The sequence below is a fragment of the Dermacentor albipictus genome, chromosome 5, assembly GCF_038994185.2.
Source record: "Dermacentor albipictus isolate Rhodes 1998 colony chromosome 5, USDA_Dalb.pri_finalv2, whole genome shotgun sequence".
NCBI classification, from domain to species: domain Eukaryota; kingdom Metazoa; phylum Arthropoda; class Arachnida; order Ixodida; family Ixodidae; genus Dermacentor; species Dermacentor albipictus.
The window spans coordinates 155,662,090-155,680,332 of NC_091825.1; the positions used below are offsets into that span (position 1 = coordinate 155,662,090).

An 18,243-nucleotide genomic window follows, 5' to 3' on the forward strand; every position below is an offset into this window, starting at 1 on the left:
GTTTTCATGGCGTGCTATTTTATTTACAAAAGCAATTAGAGTGAAGTGCTTGGGCCGTCAAACATTCTTCGTTATACAGGTCACTTCCTAGCAAAGGTCACGCACCATCACGCACGGCACCCTCCGCAGCGAAACACAGGCGCTACTGCAGAACAACATTGATTTGGGCTAGATGGTGCACGACGCAGGACAAGCGCCAACTTTATCTATCTTTATTCACTGAAAAATCACCAAGTATAAGGAAAATCAGAAACATGCGCACAACTGTGTCGCTCTCCCGCTCGTGATTGTTTTAGTTGCCGCTGTTTTTTCCTAGTACACGAGCTACTGTTTCCTTCGTTCCTTTGTTGATATTGGCGCATTTTCTGGCATAGCTGGCATAAAGAATAGTGACAAAGAGTACAATAGGCAAAAAGAACAGTGACGAGGCTATAGCGACAACAGTTCTAAAGTTCACATACACACAACAAAAACAAGTTTTGAGGAAGAGAAATCAGATTTGGGAGATATATACAAAATTTTGTAATGCACTGCGGTTTCAGCGCGACCGCGTGCAAGCGCTTTGCCGCAGCATCGAAGCGTTCGGCCGCCCCAATGCCATCACGTGGCAGCATGTGCGGGCCAGTTGGCGCTCGGCGACGAACGCGCGTCGCAGCCTCGGTTGCACGACAACGGGCCCTTCTCATCGGTGGTTGAAGAGAGACCATCACTGACCACCATGGAAGCGGGCGTAAGAGCCATAGATAGTTATCTGCTTTAAAGATGAAGCTTGATATTATTTTTTCATGTTCTTTGTATGCAAGTGTGATAATGCAGAATCTAAGCTGATTTATAAAGGAATTTTATAAAGGAATTGAAACAGGACCCGTTAAGGGCAATGCTTATTTCTTCGCAATTCGACACTGCTACGAAAACCACTCCAAAGCATGGTGGCACACAGGGAAGCGGCCACTGCCGTCCAGGTGGAACTGGTTCTTACTGTGTTAGGCGAGCTCCCATAGCACACTGAAAAAGCGTAACTAGTACTACGCTTGCTATCTAGATTAGTGCTCGTGAATGTCAAAGTACTAAGATTGCTACCTGAGCGACCTTCATTGAAATTGCCCATATGCATGGTTCTATGGCTAGGTTAAAGTTACGATATACTTCAATAGTCCCTCTGGCTTAAAATTAACAACAAAGTTTTGACAAGCATCGCCCTGACTGTTTCTATGCATTTATAATTCCTACCATTTAATAGATGTCGTTGCAATGCTGAGCTATCGTTTATGTAATGGAAGCTGCTGAATGCATCCTCTTCTTCTGCTGCAGCGGGAGGGCAGTGTAATGGAGGGCGTGCTCCGCTTTTGCAGCCTTCGTCTGTGGGCGTAAACACAGCTTGTTGTCCCAAGCTATCGTTTGCCGCAATGAGCGAAAGCGCCTAATGAGTTCGCTTGTTTGCTACCTCGCCGAACTGTCTATCCCTAATAGATTAGTAAGTATAACCCTTCTAACAACACAAGACTCTGAAAGGCTTTCCGTGCTTCTCTGTGGATATGCCCTAGTAGAGTACCAAGCTGCTGCATTGAAGAGGAGTACTGTGCGGCTGAAGCCTGCTTTCCTCCACGTGTTTTGTGTTTGTGTGCTATATGGCGCTGTTTGCTGTAATGAACGTGGACTTATATTTCCTTTCTACTAACATTCAGCCGGCAATGACATCGGGCGCCCATAGCCGGTTCTTCGATGCTCACCGATTTCATCCATATAGCCCTACGAAGGCTAAACAATATTTTCTACAACGTTGGACAAAACCCTAGGGATGCTTTTATTGTTTTTATTCTCTATGTTCTCTGGTTTGAAGCAGTCATGGAAAATCACTCACAACATCAACATAACAATTCATTAAAGGTATACGAAGATGAAACTCTAAAGTTACCGTAATTAATTTTTTCTCCTCTCTCATGTTCATGTCTTACTCATTTTGATGTCACAAAAGCAATTAACGGAATATGAACGCATGTGACATTTGAACTAGCCCCTGTGGTAGCAGCCAACGTTAGTAGCAGGCGCTCAGTGTCACTAACTCTGACAGCTGTGGATATACCACCCATGTTTCAATGCAACGCAAGAGTTTGCGCCGCTGATTCGATTTAACTATAGGAATGGTCTCTTGGCTGAAACATAACCAGGTCGACGAAGCTCTCAATGTGCCGATGCGAACAATCTGCCATGAGAGGTAGCCCTTACTGCCCCATTGTCAATTGTGTGAGGCACAATCGTGCGCCATTCCACGCGTACTAAACGCATGCTCTCTGTACCTCCCGCCCGCGTTCCCTTCTTAAATACGTAGAGTAGAACTGTTGGCACTATGCCCAGGATATTCTAAGAATATTTTCAAACGCCTCACTACCCGCAATTGTTAGGACAGTTTTGCCGTATGTGACAGGAACACCCTGTTCTTGCCCTCAAACTGCCAGAAAATCCAGACTTCTGCAGGCCAGCTTCAAATAAAGTAAAAATTATTATTTACATCCGTGATAGAGTTAGCAGGCCGCCCGGCCTCGTAGGTGTGATGTCTATAACTGCAAAAGCAGTGCATCGTCATCGAGAGCGACCAAGTGTACTGCCTTGTGTAGTTTCCAATGCTATGCATCGTTCAGTTAACACAGTCAGTGGCAAGCCTATTTTGCAAGACACTTGATGTAGCGAAAATATTTTGGCAAGAAATATTCTATTGCTCGTGTGTATACAACGAGATACAGTTTAATAAACAAAATTTCAAAACACACTAGCTGGGCTGTCTACGATACATTCACTAAGCAAACAATTAATTTCAGCGCGAATTTCGTTCATGAAGTTGTCTCCACATGTACAAAGGAAGATATATTGTGAGCATTGCTGAATAAATTCGGTAAGGTCGACAAAAATGCTAGTATTTGCCTAACATTACCGTAAGTCCCCACACTGCACTCCACCTTGGCTAACGCCAGCATTCATTTATGCCGGCACTGCGAAGCATAACGCAGTGTTTTCTTGGTTTTCAGATATTTTTTAGCACCCGTCGGGGCATTTTTTCCATGTGCTGCGTGAATTCTATTTTGTTTGAACGTGCTTTCACAAAGAAAACTAGTGAAGAAAACCTGAGGTATACACCACCACTCCGTATAGACCACTTCTGCATTATTTTACGTTCACCTTGCGTATAATAAATGACCTTGAATGTCTAAACGTGTACAAGGCTCAGCCACAAGTGACACCGCAGCGGGAAGCTCGTGAATAACTTTGATCGCACTGGTGGTCTTCAGCGCGTCCTTTATTACGTGAACGTTCTTTTTCTTTTTTTTTGCATTCTGCCGCCATCAAAATGCAGCCGCCCTATCGGCGCAATCAAACACGCGACGTCGTAATCTGCAGGAAAACACGATAGCAGTTGAACTACGTGACAGAGTAAACCTGTCGTCGCAATCCTTCCTTACTGTGCTGTCTTTCTGTTCAATTCATCTCAACACCGAAGCGTTGAGGACCGCGGGACTCCAGCCTTCGTACGGCTTGACGTTGTCCACAACACTCAGTGTCCTCTTAGTGTCGTGTTCGATTAGGCAATGTTCTTTTTAGTATTGCTTTTTCTGGTGACTATTCAAGCACGTTTGCGAAAACACCTTAATGCCGGAACATTTTCGTGTTGTCTCACGTTATTGTTCTTCAATCATTCAACAATACCTGCGATCTTATTTATATAAATAAATTAAAAGCAAGTAGTTTGCTCAATTTTTACAGCATTCCACAATATTTTAACATTAAGCACCCGAGCAAACGGTATATAATAAAGATCACACATTTTCGACGATCTTAACTAAAAATAAAGGATAATGAGATATAGCCCTGCTAACTGAGTAATACCAAACTACCTTTCTCTAAATTTATAAAAGCCAAATAGCGTGCGTAAAAAATATAATAAAAAGTTGATGCGGTACACTGAGCTTGTTTAGATTTACTGAAGAACAAGAAATTGTGAAACAATCGCTAACAGAATTTTAAAAAGAAAATAGTGTTCGGTTACGGCAGTAAGTTTCTCGTTGATAATATTTGTCTCAGAGAGAAAACTACTTCAGCCGGCCGAATTAATTTAAGGGCTTCGCTGAGGAGCGCGGCAGACTAAGTGTTATTATGCGTCATGCATTAACAGGACGCGCCTCATATTTTGACATAAGGTGCTGAGCAGCGTGTAGAACTGACCTTGGGACGTGGTGGAGGCCTGCATCATAAAGGAGTCCAACATGGAAGCGCCTTCGTCCTGCATTTTGACTACCTATTGGAACCTCCTTCACCGTAAATTAGTAGCACGAAAAACACATTAAGTAGTGGGTTTTCTTCGCTTGTTCACTTGCGAAACAAAAAATGTTCACCATCTTGTTTCATTCTTCACGCTCGTCATTGCCCCTGTTTCGTCATGTCTAATCATATCGCTTAAACAAAGTCGTAGCTCACTAGAAGAGAGGAGCGTACGAAGTCGCACTTCATACTTTATTCACCACATTAGCCCGGGCGGGTAAGTATCTTTGCTGCTACACCAAATCGATCGCGCATAATCCCAGCTCAGAACAGTCGTCGCGACGCGATAATTCGCATACGTTCGTTCACGTAGGAGCTTTGTGTGAGTGGCCTGCGCCTCGCCGCGACGCTGATCGATCGACGACGGCAATTAAGCAAGATTAAGCAAGTTATCTTCCAACAGTAATTTTATAACATACACATTTTCAAGCCAGAAGTTCAGCGTTATCTACCTGCCGTAACTTCTCGCTACGATCTGACGAACAGACGCATAGGATTTTTACATAGTCCACGCAGCACTAAGAGTTTCGACGTAGCGAGTGCTTGGCTTGCGGGCCTTCACGGCCAGATAGTTGTTTTGCCATCGCTTTATATGGCGCCCTGTTTATGCCGCAGGTCTTCTGCAATTCAATTCTTACTTTGCTTCGTTTTGTTCGCGGTCAGCCTTACTCAGAGTGCAAACATTTTTTAGGTTGTCAGGACCACTCCTTCTAACGCACATGTTGAATATTGTTGTCCTCCGTGCTTCCCACATGGCTGCAGGTACTGCACAAGGTACTTGCTCACAGGTGTCGTAAAAGCCGGTCTCAGCGTGGCATCATTTGCGATTCACTTCATTTCCGGTGGCCAGCACAAGTTTTGGTGGCGTTTTGGCCACTCATGCCTGCACTGTCCACACGGTCATAACGTGCGCCCTTGCCTACTGTAGACCGCTGCTCAACTGGTACACCGTGGTATGCATCATTTTCACCGAGAGCGCATGCGCACACGCACAATGTCCTAAACCGGGTCTTGCTAGCATATGCTGTTACACGCGTCAATTTATGTGATTCGACTGAGTGCCTACCTTGGAATTTCCATTCAATTCTATCTCGAATGCAGGTAAATTACGGAGTCTTACGTGCCAAAACCACTTTCCGATTGTGAGGTACGCCGTAGTGAAGGACTCCGGAAATTTTGACCTCCTGGGGTTCTTTGACGTGCACCTAAATCTGAGTACACGGGTGTTTTCGCATTTCGCCCCCATCGAAATGCGGCTGCCGTGGGCGGGATTTGATACCGCGACCTCGTGCTCAGCAGCCCAACACCATAGCCACTGAGCAACCACGGCGGGTGTCTCTGATGCACTTCGTTCAGCCTTCGACGCACGAACGCAGAACAATAACAAATTTTACTGTTAAGAACAATAGACAGGTCTAACGTTCATGCAACTTGTAATTTGACCACATACAAATCTCATCCTCGCCAAGGTTTTACTTGATGTGGATATCCTCCTTCACCGTAAATTAGTAGCACGAAAAACACATTAAGTAGCGGGTTTTCTTCACTTGCTCACTTGCTAAACAATTACCCTCGGTGTAGACTGAAGAAAATAAAAGTTGCCCGTACTTATTATCAACTGTTATTCTAACTGCGTAATATAAAAAGGACCTTGTAAAATGAGGAAATATCGGGTGCTGCATGTAAAAAATACAAATAACATGGTGCGGTGAAGTTATATACAGCAACAAGACACTTTAAACTTGCAAGTAATAAATACAGAACTACGAATAAAATGTTCCAGCCAGCCACTGAAACTTAGCGCTGCTTTTCCCGACCTCAAATAAAGAAATTAAATAAACTAGCGATGCCTTCCGCTTTCCTTAATTGTTTTTATTTTTATAATAATTTCCTTCTCCAACGCACACTGTGAATTGAAGCAAAGAAAGGAACCAAACTACGGCGTAATAATGATCATTATCGGGGAACTCCTGGAACAGCGGTCCACGATTACAACCAACGACGCCACCGGGAATGCTGCTGGAAGTCCGTGTAAGAGCAATCCTTCTAAAATACGTAAAGGGGAAAGTCTTATCTTAAAATGGGCCGAAACACAGGAAACGATCCAGCTTTGCAGAATTACCGCTCACTAAGGGCTGATAACGAAAATGGCCAGGGCCTGAAGTTTCTCGGAAGTTGAAGCGTACTCGTCACCGATGTTGCAATGCCTTTGGCGCACGTGCGCAATAGTGTGCGTAGGTAGGGGTTTCGCATATTCTGCTCAAGCCTTTGGCTTCAGTTGCACTGGTCTGAGAAAAAAGAAAACAAAATACCAAAACGACAGCTATTTGATATGCCGCTCCCCGCAGCTCTTTCCCAACACGAGCTCGCTGCATCCTCACATATAGCTGTTCCGTTCCCGCATTTTCGTCGTATTTCCCACGAGGCAGTTTTCCATCTGCATGATTGAACCGCGCTCGCTTGCATAAATGAAAACCGCCGTCAATGCTGCTCAGCGCTTCCACCAAGCAATCGGCATGACATAACAAAATCGTCAGGTTATCTTGGTGCTCAGTTACATGGCGAGGAAATAGCGTGTACATTAGACGATCCTATTACGTTCCGGCATCGTGTGTAAATGATGTTACCTTGCTTTCAACACCACGTTAGAACAGTGGAGCGCCTATAGTGGAAAAAATTCGAATAAGAACGTGAAGCAACGGTCTTTGATACTGATGAATTCAAGCCCATATTGTGCGGCATCCATATATATCACTATATTGATAAGGCTAGTTAGGTGTAGGAAAGAAACAAAATAGGAGAGGCCTTGACGTCACGTTATTGAAGCCGGAAATGCAGCTATATTAGGGTGCCATCTCCCGTTGCGCCTTCAATCAGCTCACCGGAGCAGATAGATGGGAGCTTTGAACTTGCCTTGCTACGAGCCGCCGGTAGTGTGTGCTGCCGCCGCGCGTCAAAACAGAGCCTACGAAACTTCTGTAACAGTTTTAGTGAAGCAGACGCGCTCCTGTGCTTTTCTATTGCAGGTTCAGGCGCCGATGAAGACTCACGCCATGATTTCTTGAGTGTGTCTGTTGCTGGCTGACAACTCACGCTGACAGACCCAGAGCGCAACATTCAAGCCTACACACTACGCTCCAAAGTCAGGTTACCTCGCAAACAGAACGTGCTGCGCGTGAAAGACGTCGGCCGAAAAAGCCTACCTAACTTTTCAGAGGCCTAGAGCAGCAGCGAGCGCTTCAGAAGCGTGGTTGCTATGGCAACGTTGACGTTTGAGGTACCAGTCCCAGTGGTCCTTTGCGAAAAATAGCGCGTGACTTTCGCCACACCTTCTCCGATATATTTGTGCTGGCCAGGGCCTCTCCTATGCTTTCCTTCCTCCGTGGCTAGTTATGAATACGAGGCCTGCCGCCTTTAGCAAGCTGTCAAATATGTCGGCGCAGTTTCGCTGCCTTCCTAGTTAAGATTATAGTCAACTTTACTTACGTGAGATGCTGAAAGCGTGCGTAACGTCGAAATAAACAAAAGACGTGATGAAAGGAGCGCAGAAATGAGAGCCTCCTCAAGTCGTTCAGCTGTGTGGTGTATCGTGTAAAGGAAGATCTTATTCTGTCGCTTTCTTTTACTTATTTTTATAGTGATTAGCTGCAACATGGAATCCACGTAAGAACTACAAGAAGTCGTCAGTTTCCTAGACTGTCAAGGACATTCGCCTGTTTTCATCGCTTCGTAGTCCGTTATAAATGCGAATACCCAGCCTCTTGCAGTGGGTCGCTGTAGCACACGCCAACAAATTTATGTCATTTACAGTTTATCGATGCCGAAAATCATGAACATACTCAAGTCACACATTGCCTGCGTTTTATTTTAACATGATTGGTGCCTCCTACACAAGAAACGGCAGGAAAATAAACGCGCATTGAGGCAAGTACGGGGACCACGAGTTCAAAAGAACGTCTGATTATCATGGGCCAACAATAGAAGTTCAGTTATTCGCAATCTTTTAAGCATATCAAAAATCGTGCATTTACATACTATTTTGTCATTGTTATTAGCTACGTAGAGATGGCACTGCGTATACGTAACATGACGGTTTTAACATCGTCAGCGTCTTTTAAGAGATAAGTAACAATTAATAAATTTGACAACATGCTCGATTCATGCAGGCAGTAGTTAATGTGCCCTCACTAAAGTAAGTCCGTGGCCGCTGCATTCCGCATTTACATGTACAGAGAAAACGACAACCGAAACAGCCGCTTTGCGCGCTCGCAGTGTCGTTGTTCGATATGTTGTCTCGGCAGCAGCTAGCAACACAGGCGAACACGTGAAATATGACTGGCCTGCCAAGACAACTTGCACCTGAGACACAAGGTTGCAGCTTTTAAATAGAGTAGATGAAATTGATTAATTCTATCCGAAGACATTACGATGCGACGGTGTCTGAATACTACGAAGTCGGTAAAACAATTCAGTTGTGAATGCTGAATTTACATTGAACTGACAAATGCAAACGTCCTTTCATAACTTACTTCTGTATTCACTGAAGTAGAGATAGTGTAGTTTAGGTGAAGTATCAGCAGGCACCTGACTGTTCGTGAATGTTTTTCTAATTTTTCTTTTTCCCCGTCCCCGTATATTTTGCCACATGGTAGTGCGAGTAATGAATGATGAACCTACCTATCCTATTAAATAAATATTTTATGTTATGAATTTTTAGTATTTCAACTATGGCATGAAAATGAACCAGCACCCAGAAAAACTATACTTTTCAAAGCTCCAAAACTGCCTGAACAGAAGTTATCTATTGAAGGACATAAAACTCTATGAACTATCAGAGGTGCATAACTTCTGCTCATTGGATCAAATACGAACCATTCATTCATTCATTCATTCATTCATTCATTCATTCATTCATTCATTCATTCATTGCATTACAATGTGAATTGATCGCGCATACTACAATGCAGCAATAATCTTGGAATTAATACCGAAAACAAAGGCCGAAGGTCGAGAGGATGAGACCACCTTGTCAACACTGAAGCCTAGGGAAATTATTAAGTCAGAAGCAATACACAAATAAAGTATGAAGAAGATGTATACAGTGGACGGTGATATGTAAAGATGATGAAGTTGAAAGCCTGACGAGTTGTACTCACAATATATGTGACGTCACTTTCAAGAGACGGACCATGGCTGAGAGTCCATACTTTTATTCTAAAGCAAGAACCCTTGCTCACCCGTTTTCCAGCCATCGTGTTCTTCAATAGTCACACGCCCCCCCACCCCCCACCCCCCCTCTGGAGAAAGTCTGAGTTCCGCAGGTGCAAAATAATGCCGCAGTTTGCCGACATGAACCATGTCGCTGTCTCTGTCTAAATGCGTCCCTGAGAGGTTGATCTGAAAGTTCATTCGCGATACCTTGCGTCGAATCTTGTGCGGACCTTCCATGATGAAACTCAACTTCCGTTGTTGGGATGTCATGGTGTGTCGTAAAATACTGAGTCCCAGATTTGAAGGTCAAGCGAGAGAAACTTTCTGCCATACATCACTTTGTTCCTATTGTGGTAGGCGAGCGAGGCCTTAACCGCCATTTGATTTGCTTTTTCAACAGTCTCATCTCGTTACTTCAATGTGGCTGGATAATGTGGAATTCCATGCATCAGGTATGAATGTGCGTAACCGGTAACTTCGTCAGGTGTTCTATTGTGTTTATTGACAACATCCGATAGCAGCTTAGTCCAGGACTTTTGTGGTTCATCGTTGACCTTGCATTTAAGTCTGGTGACTATGGTTTGATTTGTCCGCTCGTTCATGCCATTGCATTGTGGATGGTGAGACAACGTGAAGAGTTGATGTATTCGGTTATGCTTTAGCAACTGCTTAAATTTTCCTGCTGTGAACCCTCTTCCACGGTCTAAAAAAACTTTTGTGGTTTGCCGGCAGCAAAAATGCTTTTTAAGCATTAAATGTAGGCGTCGCTGTTTTCATTTTTGTGAGCGAACGCCCATACATAGCGAGTGGCATTGCCAATATCAAAGTGGATGAATCTTTTTGATGAGCCGTATACGAAAAATGCACCAATGGTGTTCATTGCAATGAGATCAAGATGTTCGTCACCTAGAGGTAGTGACTCAAGCGATCTGTACTTTGCTCTTTTTGCATTTCTGGCATGTGTCACAATGCCGAATGTAGTTGGCGACATCGGTTATTATATTTGGCCAATAGCATTGTTGAGACAGGAGGGACAATGTCTTTTTCACGCCAACATGTCCAAAAAGTAGATGAGCGTTACAAAGAATGATTGGGCGCAGTTTAAAAGGCGCGTACATCTTCCTTAGGCCTTTCATTTAACGATGACTATGTCGTTTTCTAGCGAGTACGCTCCTTTTGGGCGCTTGTTACATTTCTAGACATCGGTGAGTGAGAGAAGCTGCACTACAGGAGCTCTGGAAAGTGCGTCAGCTTCAACATTGGTTATACCTTACGGGTGTTTAATGTTCACATGATACATTGACAACTTTATCGACGACCGAAAGAGACGACCTTGAGGATTCTTGACCTTATTCAGCGACTGTAGCGCAGAGTAACTTACAACAGTGAACGGCTTACCATGAAGACAGTATGTCGGAACGGAACGAAAACAAAAACAAAAACAAAAAAACTATATTTTGACCGGAACGAAAACGTAATTACTTTTTATTTCCGCTCAAAATAATGTTTCGGTTAACTGAAACGTTACTCATTATTTTGTTTTGTAGTGAAACCGAAATATTGTTTATCGGCTTTTGCTTTAAGGGGCAAGTGGGCAAACCGAAACCATCGATGTCAAGCAACGTCAGCATTAGCGCGTCTCTCAGACAGGGACAGTGTGAGCGATCGCAGTTCGAGCGCTCCACTAATCTAAGGCTGTCGCTCGGTGCACTGGCAGATCTGCACCGTAGCAACAGCGAGGGCTTGCGCGCTGAAGAGCTTATCAGTTTGTTTTCTGCGGGTGCAACGCATTGTTAACGAAGTTTTATGGTTCGTTTATGTTCGTTTAAGTTGGTTTTGTTAGAACAGCAGTCCGGCATTTCGGCGAATACACTCGGTGATGAGCTGCTTCTGAGCTTATGCTTGGTGCCTTGACTTAAGCCACTGAGCATGATCTCAGAACTCACAGCGAGAAAAATTGATCCTGTTTTTATCGTTACTTTGTTTCGAAAGCTTTTGCATGCACACAACAACCGCTGTAAACCATTACGGATATTTATTTTTTTTAGTTCCGGAGCAGAACCGGAACGGAACTTTTTTCAGTGGAACAAAACTAAAACCAGCACGAAAAATATTTCACTCCGATACCCTGGACATCAATGCCACTTATCAATCGCATCTACTATGGCAAGACATTTTCTCTTCGTAATGGCGTAGTTCGTGCTTGAATAGCTTACGGGCATAATAGGCAACGGGATGTTCATTGCTTTTGTCATCTGGCTGCTTCAGCACGACGCCAATCCCTTCACCAGATGCACCGCAGCATGCAATGCACGGTGTTAAAGCGTCGTATATGCGAAGCACTGGTCTGTCAATTATGTGCTCCTTGAGTTCCAAAAAGGCTCTCTCGCATACATCTGTCCACGTCCATTTAGTGTGTTTGTGGAGCAGTTTTGTGAGCGGAAGAGCGATATCGCTGAAATGAGGGATGTATTGACGGTAAGGTGTTTACGGTGCCAAGAAAACGGTGGAGTTCTTTTTCTCGTTAGGGTGTTCAAAAATTGAGTATCGCAAAAACGTTGCTTTGCTTGGGTGTCACAGTTACTTGTGAAATATTGTGGCTTAAATGCTCAATGCTGGACTTGGCAAATTGGCACTTTTTACGTTTCAGTTTTACATTCTCTGCATTGATAGCTTTCAGTTATCGCTCGAGATGTCGCGGATGGTCGTCAAAGGTCTCTGAATATACGACAGCATCATCAAAATAGGACTACATTACTGAGCCATTGTTTCCCTATTATTTACTTCATGGCTCTTTCAAATGTAGCAGGAGCGTTCTTTAGCCCGAACCGCATCACCAGCCATTCATAATGGCATTAGTCGTGACAAATGCAGTTTTCTGAATGTCGTCAGGATGCATTCGGACATACCATTATCCGGGGGTCACATCCAACGTAATGTACAACTTCGCATTTCCCAAGTGGTCAAGGACATGCTCAATCCGGGGAATAGTCTGATAGTAGGGCACCATTACGGAGTTAAGCTTGCGGCATTCCCTACACAAACTAGTTCGTCCGTCACTTTTTTTCCGGCGAGAATGACCGGTGCGGCGTAAGGGGACAATGAAGGCATCACAAGACCTTGCCTTACTTAACAAGAATGTCAACTTGTTTTTCTATTTCTGTCTTGTCTACTTTCAGACATTTGTATGGTGCTCTATTAAGTGGAACAGCATAGGTAAGGGCAAGCATATATGTTGCTCAGTAGAGATGCTTGCACTATCCGTCTGGGATTTCGAGAAGTTATCTTCATATTTATGTAAAAAAACATTCGAGCATGTAATTTTGCGATTCTGCCAAATCCTTCTTTTTCAGGGTCTTGATCTAATGCTTTCCTTATGGTTCAGATCTTGTGCGTCCAAATGTCGCATGCTTGTGTAACTGTCGTTTTTTCCAATTTTGCAGAAAAGATTGAAATATGAGCCGCTATCTAGACTAAGCGTCAAGTGCATTATTATGCATTTCAGCACGTGCAAATTTACTTCCTTTGTGATAATTCTAATCTGCAAATAAATGATTACGCGACCCAAAGTTCGAATGCTTGATGTAACGTGCTGAACTGGGGTGCTAGAGTCTTTCATCAACGGAAGTCCGCGCTTTCTGTGGACAGCCTCACTGATACAAGTAATCGTTGCTCCTTTATCGAGAGTTGCAGTGATTTGTTTTCCGTCGATGAGGCCTTTAAAGTGCATTGGTGAAACTCTTGTCACTTTCCCCGTTTCCCAATGCAGTCCTAAGAGCAAACACGTTTCCGCGCCATATATTCCTTGTGCCATTGAAGCTGTGGGGGCAACCAGCAGCAGAGCAGTATCTACATTCGATTCGTAGAACACGTGGGCTAGATGTCAAAGTTCAGTGGTGTGGTCTTCTCAATAGCAGTGGATCTCTTGTCATTGTATCGAGAGTTCAAGTAAAAGAAAGTCCTCTCACCCATTTAATGAATGTCTCGACCTTTTGGACAGCGGTGAACCACTCTGATGATGAGGCGAAAGACAATCCGGCTAGCACTAGTTCCACGTCAGGAGGAACACTGTCAGATGATGTGGCCCTGCTTAAATCCGGCCAAGGCAGCGAGCCGTCTTTTCTCGTCGCAGTCCTCCTTGATAGTCTCTCCTCCTTTCATTCGGTAGTGAATGAAAAAGCCGGAAGGCGTCTCCATTGCTCATCGCAAAGGGGTCTTGCATGTCGTGATTCACGTCTCCCCATGATTCGCTGGTGCCGAATATCTCTATCAGGTACCACATGAACGCTTCCCCTTCGATGTACTCGTGGAAGCGACTGACCCGATCGCGCTGCATTCACGATGACACACACGCACACGTGCACACACGCCCGCGCACGCCCACACGCACGAACATATATAATTCAGAGCTAAACATATAGGTTACATACCCTACTAAGTCACTATAACTCAGAAATCCCGGCAAATTGCCCAGACTGCCCAGAACTTTATTGCTCACTCTCGCACATGCTATGGCCATGTACCGCGTTACCCAAGGGCCCTCTCTCCAGTGAGCCCGAATGGGAAGAAGCCCTCAAAAGCCCGGACCTCAAACTCCAACTCAAGGCCGTCCAGAGGGCGCAAGAACTGGCGGAGCGTCACCACGTTCCCGTCCCTACGGTTTCTGCCGGAGGAGTTCCCCGCGTGGGATCTCCAACGGATTGAAACTCCTCAGGAATTCAATAAAGTTCTTGACTGACTGACTAGAGGGCGAATATTATGATTCCGTTGAACAACTATAACATGGTTGTTAACTGGTGCTTTTAATGCACACAGAACGTCTGGATATTTGCAGACAGCAATAAAGAGCCCAGGTTCGAGCTGCTGCTATTCATTCAAGCCGTTAGAGGCCAAGTTAACGTCTGAATGCGCTGTGAATTCGCTGTCTTTTTCTTTTAATCCTTTGGTAAACTACTACGCTGAAAGGTGAGTGGTGTCGTATACCTACCCACATCTATCTATACTAAAGACTTAGCTGCAACGGAAAGCAATCGTTGATGAAGAAAATATCCTGAAGAACTTTGCATTCAAAGTGCTTTCGAATTTCCTCATTCGTGCAAAATGGTTTTTTGTCCACCCAGAGTTGCCCGTTCCGTTTGACTTGTGGAGGCGCATCGCGGCGCGCCGTTCATTCCGCGATGATGTGTCCGCGCCTTCTTTCTTTGTCGCGCGCGTAGCGCACTGGTCGCTCACGTGATTGATCGCTCCAAGGAACAACTCGCTTCCCGTGGATTCGGAAAAGCCCAGCCGCTGGCAGCTCGAGCATTGACAGCAGAGGGGGCCGCGGACGGGCGGGCAGCAGCAGCAGCCACTAGAGGCCAGCACTTGAGCAGCGGGGCCCGGCTGACGAGGAGCGGGCACCATGGAGCTGGCACATACCAAGACCACCAAGGAGGTGCTGGACTACTTCGGCACAGACCGTCATAAGGGTGTCAGTGAGTCCCAGATCAAAAAGCTACAGGACAAGTATGGTCCCAACGAACTACCTGCAGAAGACGGAAAGCCTCTGTGGCAACTTATACTCGAACAGTTTGACGACCTTCTATAGTGAAGATTTTATTATTAGCTGCTGTTATTTCATTTGTGTGGCTGCTATTTGAGGAGCATGAGGACTCCATCACAGCCTTTGTTGAAGCCTTCGTCATCTTGCTCATTCTGATTGCCAATGCCGTCGTCGGCATGTGGCAGGAACGTAATGCAGAGAGCGCAGTAGAAGCACTGAAAGAGTACAAGTCCGAGATGGGCAAAGTTATGCGCGCCAACAAACAGGGTGTCCAAATGATTCGTGCCAAGGAAATCGTCCCTGAAGACCTTGTGGAGGTTTCCGTCGGGGACAAAGTCCCAGTTTTTTTTGCAAAAAGTTTTTTCCTATTGTAAGCGCGGCGGATTGGGCTTTTACAGCTCATAATACGCGAACCAATTCACTTTCGCTTGTCAGTTTACGCTGACATATAAGGAATGTGGCAAACATAATTCCGAATAATTTGAAATGCACTGAGGGTGAAACTGCGCAGCAATGTAATATGTGCGTTTCGGGATAGAGATAAGAACTTGTTCAATTATTTGGCAGACCTGCTAATTCGACTTCGCTGAGCCTCTGGTCTCCTCCAATAAGAACGCTGTAGTGCCGAGTGCAACGTTCTAGTTCTAGAGGACGTGTTATGAATGGTACATCCCAGTACATCAGGTACCTCGCATCATGTACCTTTCGTGCTTAGGTACGAATCAATCACCGGATGCAATAGTGTAGTCCACAAAGCATTTCGTGGACGGTCATTGCGGGCTTGCTTTATTTTATTGATTTATTTTTCGCGAAATGAAGCAAAAGCATCGGCATTTTTTTTTTGTCAGCCGTAACGCACATCTTCTAATTGGACACAATACGTCCACGTTAACATAGGTATTGCGCAATCACCTCAGAGCAAGTGGCATTGAAGGAATCACCTGGCAATGAAAATAGATGAATTATGACGTTTCTTATCGACCCGATCTCGATATACGCTTTGCTTCTGGCCACAAGATCCTCATTTGTTGCACTCGAATGGCACGTCCCCCGTAAGTGATGGTGTGCAGACCACACAGAGGGAGGGACCATAGCTATAAAAGAGCTTTCCTGGAGGTGTGTCTGGGGCGGTACTCCGGCTGTTGGAAGTGAGCAAGGGGCTAGCATAGAGCGAAGAAATGGCTTGAATAGCGTTGTGGGTGGCATATATGGGGACTTCTTTTTTTCGAAAGATGTCCAGATATTGAAGTAATAAATAGGTAACCAATATCGGGAAAGCCAATAATTGTTTTGGATGACTCATGTCTGTCGCTTAACAAGACTTGATGGATGGCCCACAACATAGCTCTCCGAAGGCTTGAAGAAAGCATTCTTCCCGGATCATACACGTCTAGCGGTGATATCCGCTTCAGTGAAATGTCACGACGAGACTTAGACGCGTGATTGAACGGGGCTAAAAGATCTGATATTCTGTAGCCTGTAATAAAGTTGGCTGCAAGCTGGCTGGTATCAAGAGAGACTGGCTGAACGCTGCAGCATATCTGACGTATTGAAGATTTTAAAAAATAGGAAGAGAAGTTTTGATGCTGAGAGCAGGAACGTTAACTATATGCACGTCTAATTGGCTGCACTTCGCTGAGGGTGAGTATAAAAATATGTCAATGGAAGCAGAGTGATAGAATCAGACTGGAACGTACAAGAAATGTAGCGCAGCATGTATTTTGATTGGCAAGTAAGGGTAGTTGGTTGAAGAAACTTATCATTACGCGTGTGGCTCTCCCTGAGAGCAAATTCTGAGACGATACTTTCGGAAAATCAGCTACCAAGAAAGTTCTACATCTGATGCTTTCTCCCATGTGGTTGTTCCTTCAACATTTATTCATTTCTCTCTCGCGCACGTGATATTAAAGTGTAATTATTGAAATTTGCTAAATTTGTTCGTGCGGACCTCAGTGAAAAAGTAAAAAAAACACTTGCATTTCGATTCTATATTATACGTAGAGAAGGGCGATATAAATAACCAAACTAAGCTATTTTGTATCTTTCGGCTAGAAGTATCTGTACGCGGAAAAGTTCCATCGGTTTCTGTTATTGCTCGTAAAAAATAATGTACCGGCTGTAGTGCGACACTCTTATGTCTGACCAGTGCAATACTTTCTGTTAAGGAAGGAATGATTTTAGGAACCATGCGTTAAAATTATACTGTGTCATGAGCTTTCCCAGATTGAGTCAAGTCTTCCCATTTAGAAAAGAAAAATCCGCTATTTCCACTGCATTTGAGGCCTCTTGAGCGGTAGAAATAGGTGATTAGAAAATACGTAGATTTTATCAGGTTCGACGTAGCGTAGTTTGATCATTTACAGCACAGTTATGAGAACCTTTAAGAAACTAAATAAATGATTAAATTTTCTTTTGCAGTAGCATTCCGCTGCATCATAATCTCAAAATTGATTTCTAGTGCCTGTCATTGATAGCGAGCACTTTATATAATGAGATGACAAATCAAGCAACTCACATCCTGTATTTTAAGACATGAAGGATTGCTTTAAATAGCCATTACCCGGTTTACTTTCACCGTAACCAAGTGTTCTAAATGTGCCTTTCCTGTACGAAGTTGCAACGTCACTACCGTAGAGTTATATGCCTGCAAGCTTTAATAATGCCACCGTGCTCTGCTTAATCTTTTTTTATTGTGAAACTGTATAAGTGCACAAAAACGCGAACGAAGGGAGTGGACAGTACACAGCGCTTGTCATGGAGTTTCGAACTCTATGGCGTCTTCTGTACGTGAATGCGGATCATTTTTGTCCTTTTCTTGAACAGCCGATTGTGCTCGGGAAGCAATTCCAAGTACCAATTTTATCGTACACACGCATTATCTTTATTTATTTCTGCTTATGTTATTTATTTGTTCGTACATTTTTTGCGGATGAAGTTGATTTCCGTTTCCCTTTTTTTGGGCAACTTTCTTGAAAGACTAAGAAATACCTAATGAAGCGATGGTTCATAGCTGCTTCAGCTATACTCAAGATTTCCCTAGGCACCCCTTCTTTTTTACAAATATAGTAAGTGATCAAAATACCTATTTCATGGGATTTTCTTCTTAATCTAGGGGGACAATAGAAACGCCCAATGGACAAAGTGTCAACGTACTTAACTTCAGGCTAGCTCGTTGGGAA

The 18,243-nt window shown here is 44.2% G+C and overlaps 1 long non-coding RNA gene across 1 annotated transcript in view; it reads left to right on the forward strand.

The window, feature by feature from the left end:
• LOC135902310 (uncharacterized) overlaps positions 1–18,243 on the forward strand; it is a 237,063-nt gene that overhangs the window by 60,288 nt on the left and 158,532 nt on the right. The window lies entirely within an intron of this gene.